Source organism: Saccopteryx bilineata, chromosome 4 (assembly GCF_036850765.1).
Source record: "Saccopteryx bilineata isolate mSacBil1 chromosome 4, mSacBil1_pri_phased_curated, whole genome shotgun sequence".
NCBI classification, from domain to species: Eukaryota; Metazoa; Chordata; class Mammalia; order Chiroptera; family Emballonuridae; genus Saccopteryx; species Saccopteryx bilineata.
The window spans coordinates 52,522,485-52,531,612 of record NC_089493.1 but is presented as its reverse complement, the minus strand read 5'-3'; the positions used below and the strand labels follow the sequence as shown (position 1 = coordinate 52,531,612).

The 9,128-nt window shown below is 48.6% G+C and overlaps 1 non-coding gene across 1 annotated transcript; it reads left to right on the top strand.

Moving 5' to 3' along the window:
* The first annotated feature begins 7,037 nt into the window (after positions 1-7,037).
* Positions 7,038-7,113, top strand: TRNAG-ACC (transfer RNA glycine (anticodon ACC)). Its single transcript has one exon. It is a non-coding gene; the product is annotated as a tRNA-Gly (tRNA).
* Positions 7,114-9,128: the final 2,015 nt, after the last annotated feature.

The following is a 9,128-nucleotide window of genomic DNA, read 5'->3' as shown; positions in this document are numbered from 1 at the left end:
AGCACAAATAATGCTTCTCTGCACACATGCACAGGTGCCTCCTGGTGTGAGAGTGTGTGTGTGTGCCTCTCCCACCATATAGTCTCAGAGCTGGAGAGACTCCGCACTTGGAGGAAGTGCCTCGGGGCTGCTGAGGAGCTGAGCTGGGGAGAGAGCTGGGTAGCCTGGCTCTGGGCCCTCACTCATTTTAGCCAGAGCAGATTTGCTTTCATGTTTTATGACCTGGCATTCTGTTTAACTCATTGTTTAAAAAAAAATAGATTTTGCTTTAAAAATAAAATGTTTGGAAACAAGGGACTGAGTTAAGGCATTGTTGACAAAGTGTTCCAGGTAAACTAGGACTGTGTCAAATGGGAGGAGCTGAGTGACTCCCCTGTAGCCCAAGCAGCTACTGCGTGCTGCTCGCTAGCTATTTCCATGACTATTCCCGTGCAGCCTCCTTTCTCTCTTCTCCAGCTGGGCTCTTGATTTCTGTATCCTCAGTGTCTGGCTCACAAAACATGTGTTGATGGGTTGGTAGATGAATAACCTTTCAGATAACTTGGCACTGTAGTCCTCTCACATTTGTATGTATTACGATTTGCAAACCGCTCTCCTATCTAGCTGTTCTTCAAGCCAGGCCAGTCTTTGAGAATTACATGGTGGAAGACTGACTGTTCTCGCTCCACAGGGGAGAATACTGAGGCTCAGGGAGGTGGAGAGGCTCAAGGTCACATGACTGGAAGGACTTGGATCCAGGGCTTTGAATTCTGGCATTGTGCCACATTCCACTAGTGTGTGTGGCCTGAAAACATGGCCTTCATCCAAACAGTAATTAATAACTAACCTGTAGCCCTGGCCTGTGGTTCTGTAGAGAGTGTCGGCCTGGTGTATGGACGTCTCAGGTTTGATTCCTGGTCAACACACACAGGAAAAGTGACTATTGGTTTCTCCCCTCTCCCCCTTTCCTCCCTCTCTCCCTTCTTCAGCCAGTGGCTTGATTGGTTCTTGTGTGGCCCCAGGCACTGAGGATGGCTTGGTTAGTCCAGCCTGTCAGCCTCGGCACTAAAAATAGCTTGGTATGCTAGCATCAACCCCAGATGGGGTTGCTCAGTTGGGGCACATTCAGGAGTTTGCCTCACTATCTCCCCTTCTCTCACCTACCCCCCCCAAAAAAAAACAATAATAAAAACCCAATAACTAACCTGTGCCTGCTCTCTGTAGTTTATAAGATGCTCTTCCTCAAATGGTCTCTTTTATTCTCTACAACCCTCTGCGGAGTGGATACTATTATTTTTGTCCCTAAACCCACCACTTTTCAAAGAGAGGAAACTAGTACTCAGGGGGTGGAGATGTCTCACTCAAGGCCACACTATTATGGGGGAACAGAGCTATACTTGGTATCCAACTCTCAGCTTCCTGTCCCCCCAAGCTCTACCCCTTCCCTCACCTTGATTCCCTGCAACTGGGCCCAGAGATGTCCGGGGGCAGCAGGCCTATAAGCAGCTGGAGTGCCTGGCCCTCCCAGGCAGGCCCAGGAAATGGGGTTGGCTCTGCCCTGCTGAGCAGCCCCTCCCATGAGGCCCGGGGTTGTTTTTCTTATCTAAATAAACTCTGCACAAACATGGCCACATTACTCATGAGTAAGTTATTTGCCATAGCATAGCCCAGAGATGGGGAAATTAGTTCACACTGGAACTGTGTTTAACCTGGTAAAATGAATGAGAAAGTGGAGTTTTAGACTCACATCAGCAAGATCCAAAATCTAGTGTCTCGGGCACCCCATGCTTCATCTCAAGCCTGGGACACTTCTGTCCCCGGTCAGTGAGTCCCACTGGAGGACAAGCAGGACCCTCCTGTGCCCGTCTGGGGAAGAGGGTGAGTGAGCCCCAAGGGCGGACTCTGTCTTTCATGGCCTCTGTCTCTCTCCAACGGCTCGCTCCCTCTTTTAAAATTTTTATTTTTAACTTATTGATTTTAGAGAAAGAGGAAGGGGAGGAAAAAGAGAGAGAGAGAGAGAGAGAGAGAGAGAGAGAGAGGAACATTGATCTTTTCCTGTATGTATTGAACAGGCAACCTCTGCGCTTCGGGAGGGCGCTTCCCACTGGCTCTCTTAAGGAGAGAGGAAGAGCAGAGGAGGGAGCTCTGCTTTGTCCTCAGACCTTTTGTAAAATGGGTGCTAGAATCAACACCTGGTTCACATCCCCCACATTTAACTAAATTCCTTCAACTTCTTGAGTTGGATCTAAAGTAGGAAGGCTCTGGGGCCAGGGGAAGCTTTAAGGAGCTGTGATGTAAATGAGGATGGGCATCGCTTAGTTCAGTGCCTGGCCCACCACTGCTGTTTATTACTACCCAGGAGGCAGGGAGTTGGGTGGGGGCTGGGAAAGACAGATGATGCTAAAAGCAGTGTATCAAGCCCTGGCCGGTTGGCTCAGTGGTAGAGCATCAGCCCGGCATGTGGAAGTCCTGGGTTCAATTCCCGGGCAGGCCACACAGGAGAAGCGCCCATCTGCTTCTTCACCTTTCCCCCTCTTCTTCCTCTCTCTCTGTCTCTCTCTTCCCCTCCCGCAGCCAAGGTTCCATTGGAGCAAAGTTGGCCTGGGTGCTGAGGATGGCTCCATGGCCTCCACCTCAGGCACTAGAAAGGCTCCAGCCACAGTGAAGCAACGCCCCAGAGGGGCTGAGCATCAACCCCTGGTGGGTGTGCCGGGTGGATCCTGGTTGAGCACATGCGGGAGTCTGTTTCTCTGCCCCCTGCTTTTAACTTCAGAAAAATACAAAAGAAAAAAAAAAGCAGTGTATCTTGCCTACTGCCCATGTAGCTTTTCACAGGCTTTCCCATCTCTCTTGGCTGTGTTTATTACATCATTTGATAGGTGAGGGCCTGTCTCTCTGATGCCCTTGAGGTGGCCACAGGAGTTGAACACAAACCCTGGAACATGGGGTCTGCCTTTGCAAAGGACTCTCAGACATAAGATCTCAGCAGAATTCCTAGCAGAGCCGAGAAAAAACCCTTTGTCCCTGAGTCCCAGGTCAGCAAATTCTGGTTACAACAGAATGTTTCTAGGATGCCACCTCGAGTCCCTGGACGTGACTGTGTTGGTTCTAAGGACCACAGGCACTACCTGTGGCTGCTGTCCAGGGCTCTGAAACTGTGGTGTTGGGCGGTGTGGTCACAGGGATCCCTTGCTCCTCTTGACCAGCATTAAACCGACGGGCTCAAGCTTGGAAAGCTGTGGTTTTTTCACTGTGTGGACCACGCCTTGGGACTGTCTGATTCATCTCCGTACTTCCACAGGGACTGCCACTGGGACCAAGCTGGGGGAAGGCCCTGAGATGCCTTGAGAGATCAGGCCCCTCATAGGAAATTCAAACAAAAACAATTCTAAACCTGAAAAAGTATCACCCATTCATGTGTGCTAAACTCAAAATAGCTTCCTTCTAGAGATTCTGATTGCCAAACCCTGGATGAATGCAAGGAAACTGAACTTTTCTCCTTGGGCTGGGAATGGGGCAGGGGAGGGAGGGTGGATGTGCTGTTGGCCCAAGTGCCTACTTGCTCTGCCTCCTGAGTCACGCAGTCTGTGAGGGGCCCTTGCACATAATGAGTGCTCAGCCCACGTCTTCTCAATTGAATGAGGTGTGCCCACTTCCCAGGAGAGGGCTGAGTTCAAGCAGCACTGTGCTGGGGTGTGGCCAGCTCAGCGTGCACACATGCACCATGTGCACACACGTGCACACAAGGATGTGTGGGGACTCAGCAACCTTTCTTTTGCAGTTCCAGTTTGAAGGGACAGCCAAATAAAAACATGTTGTTCTCGGCCTGACCCGTGGTGGCACAGTGGATGGAGTGCTGACCTAGAATGCTGAGGTCACCGGTTCAAGTCCCTGGGCTTGCCCGGTCAAGGCACATATGGGAGTTGATGCTTCCTGCTTCTCCCCCCTTCTCTTTCTCTCTCTCTTCTCTAAAATGAATAAAGTCTTTAAAACAATAACAAAAACATGTTGTTCTCTCTCATAATTAATATTCATGTTTGGAGTTGCCACACCTGGCCAGTTGTGGACTGACTACTGATGCTGACTCACCTCTCTGGGCAAGCTTCCCAGAAGGGTTGGTTCCTAGCCCTGAACCAAATAGAATGCTGGGCCTGGGACCCCCAACTTCACAATGGTGCAACTCTACAAGTGGATTTTAGACTTTCTAGAGCAGCCCAAGCAGATGCATTGTACGGGTAACACATTCCTCCTAAAACCAGCCTGGCTCTGCTTAACAAGTAACAATGGTAAAAATGTGCTTAATGAAGGCATTACACACCACAAAACCACGGAAAATGGGGCTTGAATTTGAGGGGAGTGTATAATTGTGTGTGTTTTAGACATTAAGTTAAGGCAACGTGGGCTCACTTGGAAAAATCTGAGGGGAGGAAGGAGAGAACCATGAAAATATGAGTCCATGCTACCCAGCTACACTTCAAGGATAGAGTGTTCCTTTGTTAGTGCCTATATGTCCATTTCTCGTTCATTCGTTCAAATATGTATTGACAGACTGCTTTGTGCTAGGTGCTGTCCTGGACCCTGGTGACGCATCCATTAATTAGATAGTTGAGCTCCTGCTCTGTTTATACAAGTCAGTGGGGACAGGACTCACTTTCTGGCTCCCAAATTAAACTGTGTGCTGCCCAAGGGCAGGCAGCCAGGCTCTTCTCTTGTGTCTCCTCCTCCTCCTCCTCCTCCTCCTCCTCCTCCTCCTCCTCCTCCTCCTCCTCTCCTTCCCTCCCTCCCTTCCTCCCTCCCTCCCTTCTTCCTTTCTCCCTCCCTCCCTCCCTCCCTCCCTCCCTCCTTCCTTCCTTCCTTCCTTCCTTTCCTCCTCCTCCTCTTCCTCCTCCTCCTCTTCCTCCTCCTCCTCTCCTTCCCTCCCTCCCTTCCTCCCTCCCTCCCCCCTTCCTTTCTCCCTCCCTCCCTCCCTCCCTCCCTCCCTCCCTCCCTTCCTTCCTTCCTTTCCTCCTCCTCCTCTTCCTCTTCTCCTTCCTCCCTCCCTCCCTCCCTCCTTCCTCCCTTCCTTCCTTTCTTCCTTCCTTCCTTCTCCTCCTCCTTTTCCTCCTCCTCCTTCTTCTTCTTTTTCTACTTCTCCTCCTTCTCCTTCTTCCTCCTCTTCCTCCTCTCCTCCCTCTCCTCCTCCTCCTCCTCCTCCTCCTCCTTCTTCTTCTTCTTCTTCTTCTTCTCCTCTTCCTCCTCCTCCTCCTCCTCCTCCTCCTTCTTTCTCTTCCTCTTTCTTCTTTCTTCTTTCTCCTTCCTCCTTCTCTCCTTCCTCTCCCCTCCTTTTTCCTTCTTTTCCTTCCTCTTCATCTTTTTTTTTTTTTAGAGAGAGAGAAAGAGTGAAGGACAGGAAGGAAGAGAGAGAGAGTGAGAAGCATCAACTTGTAGTTGCTTTCACTTTAGTTGTGCATTGATTGCTTCTCATACTTACCTTGACCAGGGCTAAGCCAGCATCCCCTTATTCCAGCCATCAACTGTTGGGATTGTGAGGACAATTCCCCTGCTCAAGCCAGTGACTCCACGCTGATAAGCCAAAGCCAGTGACCTCGGGGCTACACATGCTTTATCCACTGTGTGGCCCCCCCATCAGGTTTTTTTTGGAATTTATTCTACAAAGAAGCCTGCACAAATGTGCCCACAATAGATGCTCCAGGAACAGGCCCAATGGGCTCACAAATGAAAGTGGTATCATGAGTCCTGATGTCCCAGTGGGTGCTGGACTTCCTACCCTCTACCACCTCCTCTCCTAGCTGCTTTCCTGGGCCTCCTGGGTGGCCCTGGCAGGATCGGGTTCTGGGAGTTTAGCTGTTGATTAAAGCTGACAGGAACTTGAGGTGTTACTCTCCCGCAGTCATTTGTATCTAGTTAGGGGATTCCCAAAGACCAGAGGAATGTGTCTCTAGGACAGAATTAGAAGATCAGAGCCAGAGGCAGAGGCACAAAGGCAAACAGGCTTCACCAGAGGAATGACAGCTCCATGGCAGAGTTTAAAGGAGGATTCCAAGGCAGGATGGAACTCAGTAATCTACTTGTAGTGTCTGAGTCACAAATTTACAATCCCCACGGCCAGTCTAAGCCCTTAATTTTACAGATGAAGAAACCGAGAATGTAATTGTATGTATCATGCATGTTGGGAGCAGGTCCATTGATAGAGTCAGACGCTCCAGACCCCTGGCACCCAGTCAAGGCAGGTCTCCCACCACTTAACCAGGCATCAAGCCTCAGATACTTGTAGGCAAGTCATAGTCATCCTCTTCATCGTGAGGTCAGCCCTGGTGGAGGCCTGTGTGTTATCCTGCACCATGCTCCGTTGATTCTTTCGGCCCCTGTCTTGCCATAGTAATTATTAGAGGGCAGTAAAAATATAGTGCAACCAAAAATGGAATCCACATCAGAAACAGCAGGATTGTGGTCCAGGTTGCATGATTTTTAGCAATTGGCCTTCAAACCAATCTTCATATAAATCCTTCTGTGCTAACACTGCAAGTCAGGCTTCCTGGCAACTCCTAACCCAACGGCTGAATGAGCACTGGGTTGAGAGCCTGCCATGTAAGTCAGGATGCCACGCGTCAGTTATGAGATTGTGGGTGTATCACTTAATCTTTCTGGGTCTCAATTTCCTAATTATTAATGCATTAACCTTGCAAACACTTATTAAGCACCTTCGATGTGTTTGGGCATGTCTTGGGGATAGAATAGAGCTCTGGAGACGAGTGTGGCTAGACACTTAGATTTGGAAGTCATTTTATAAAAGTTAGGTGAGACTCAAGGGTGAATAAGATCACTCAGGGAGAGGATGTAAGAGAATGGAGGCAAGTAAGTCCCAGGCTGGGGGGAACCCTAGCACCTATGGGGGGGCAGGGGGAGAGTTCTGAAATGCACCGTCACCTATATTGCCTGCTGATAATAATGCCCTATAATTCTTCACCTTAGGGCAGGCAGCTGGCTCTCTGCTCTAAGCTGATAGGTCTTTTAGCAGAGACCCTTTTTCATTTGGTGATTTAAGAGAAAACACAAAGGCCCTGGCCGGTTGGCTCAGCGGTAGAGTGTCGGCCTACCGTGCGGAGGACCCGGGTTCGATTCCCGGCCAGGGCACACAGGAGAAGCGCCCATTTGCTTCTGCACCCCTCCGCCGCGCCTTCCTCTCTATCTCTCTCTTCCCCTCCCGCAGCCAAGGCTCCACTGGAGCAAAGATGGCCCGGGTGCTGGGGATGGCTCTGTGGCCTCTGCCTCAGGCACTAGAGTGGCTCTGGTCGCAACATGGCGACGCCCAGGATGGGCAGAGCATCGCCCTCTGGTGGGCGTGCCGGGTGGATCCCGGTCGGGCGCATGCAGGAGTCTGTGTGACTGTCTCTCCCTGTTTCCAGCTTCAGAAAAATGCAAAAAGAAAAAAAAAAAAAAAAAAAAAGAAAGAAAAAACACAAAAATTCCACAGCTAAAGCTTGAAGCTCTCCAGTCCCCTTGAATGGAGCTACTGATGACTGAGTGAGACAACAAGGAAAGATTCTGTCCCAGGTGTAATCTCACTTTATGCAGCTGGTATGGTGATCTTTCAGGGGACCATTTTGTCATGGCATCAAAAGTAGCAATTCGTGCCCTGGCCAGATAACTCAGTTGGCTAGAGCATCATCCTGAAGCACAGAGGTTGTCGGTTTGATCCCTGGTCAGGGCACAGGAAAAGATCAAAGTTCCTGTCTCTTTCTCTCTCTCTCCCTGCCTCTCCCTCTAAAATCAATAAAATAAACATTCAAAAAAATTTATAAGAAAAACGTATTAATTCTTCTAGGGATTTATTCTAAGAAAAAAAAATCAGAGAGGTATACAAATGCTTATGTACAAAAATGTTTTTAGAAAGCACTTTTATGATTGCTACATAAGATTGAAAGCAACCTACATGTCCAATAGTGGGAAACCAGTTTAGTAAATTATAATAGATCCATGCGACAGAATGCTCCCTAGTTATGCAAAATAAGGTAGTAAACGTGCATTTATTGACATAGAAAGTCGTTCACAGTATAGTTAATGAAGCAGTTGACTGCAGAATGATTATTTCTAGGTACTGTTTACTGCTTGTCTTCATTGTGATTAAAAGCAAGAACTGTCTAGCAGGATCATCTGAGCAAGGTCACTCATTAATGTCACCTCCCCATGTCTCAGTGTCCTCTTCTGGAAAAGGGATGATAATAACATCCACCACAGGCAGTTTGTAAAAATCAAGTTAATCTAATCCATGTATATAGTGCTTAGAATAGGGCCTAGCACTCCCAAGACCTCATTATTATTTTTTAGAAACATCTTTATTGAGACAAAATCCACATATCATACAGTCCACCCATTTAAAAATGTAAATTTCAATGGGGTTTAGTACATTCAGAGTTGTACAAGGGTCACCACCATCAGTTTTAGAGCATTTTCATTCTCCAGAGACAAACCTTGTTTCCAACAGAAGTCGCTGTCCACACCCACCCTCCCCCATCCCCTGGAAACCAGAAATGTACTTTCTGTCTCTATGGTTGGCTTCTTCTGGGCATTTCCTAGAAACGGGGTCATACAACATGTGGCCTTTCACGAGCTGTTCCTTTGCTTAGCATTGTTTTCAAAGGTCATCCGTACCATTTTCATTGCAGATAGCTTTTTTTTAACTGACGTTATTAAAAAACATTTTTTTAAACGCCTCTACAATGAAAACATGTTACTTTTGTAACAAAAACAACCACCACGAAACTCATCTATCTTAAAGTGGGTTAGGTTGAAACGCCAGGGCGAGGAACAACTTTTCCTCATTTCTCTAACGTTTATTTCATCCCTTCAGAGACTGAGTCAACCACAGAATGTTTCCAGATCCCGGGTTGTATGTAAAGGGCAGAATATTCTAGACATGTGTGTTAATCTGAGAGGGGAGGAGTCACGCCTCTCCTTTTACGCACCGGTGCCTGACGACACTGCAGCGTGGGCGGCCTGCGCCGAGCCGGCGGCCAGTCCGCGCACCAAGGCCTCGGCCCTCCCTCTGCGGAACCCACACTCCTCACCTGCACGGACCCCACTCTGCCCTGACCCCACACTGGTCTTCTTTTTCTCTCTTTAAAATATTATTTTGATTGAGATGTAAC